This window comes from Penaeus monodon, chromosome 22 (genome assembly GCF_015228065.2).
Source record: "Penaeus monodon isolate SGIC_2016 chromosome 22, NSTDA_Pmon_1, whole genome shotgun sequence".
In the NCBI taxonomy this organism is placed as follows: domain Eukaryota; kingdom Metazoa; phylum Arthropoda; class Malacostraca; order Decapoda; family Penaeidae; genus Penaeus; species Penaeus monodon.
In genome coordinates this window covers 42,217,632-42,217,942 of record NC_051407.1, presented here as the reverse complement: position 1 = coordinate 42,217,942, position 311 = coordinate 42,217,632, and the positions used below count along the sequence as shown (strand labels likewise).

At 34.1% G+C, this 311-nt stretch overlaps 1 protein-coding gene across 1 annotated transcript in view; it reads left to right on the top strand.

The window, feature by feature from the left end:
- The window catches only part of LOC119587159 (rhomboid-related protein 2-like), a gene marked incomplete in the record, with an annotated part of 10,536 nt that overhangs the window by 1,486 nt on the left and 8,739 nt on the right, over nucleotides 1-311 (top strand).

Here is a 311-nt window from a genome sequence, read left to right as displayed (position 1 = left end):
ACCAAATCTTTGACCTAACATGGTCACTGAAGTAAACATGTTTCCTATGTAATATATTTTACCAGTGTAACTGAGGGCTTAGTGGTATATTTAAGATTCTTTCTGGCATTGCTTCCATCTCTTTGCAAAACCCCAGGTTATGTTACCAGAAAGGGCATAAATTATAGTGAGAAAATTTAATCAAATAATAGGAATGCAGATGTGTAGAAAGAATCCATTTGTCATTTAGACAAGGTACTACTGGGGAAATCTACAAATGTGGACAATAGTTAACAGAAATTTAAACTGAGATTGTTGCCTTGGAACAATAG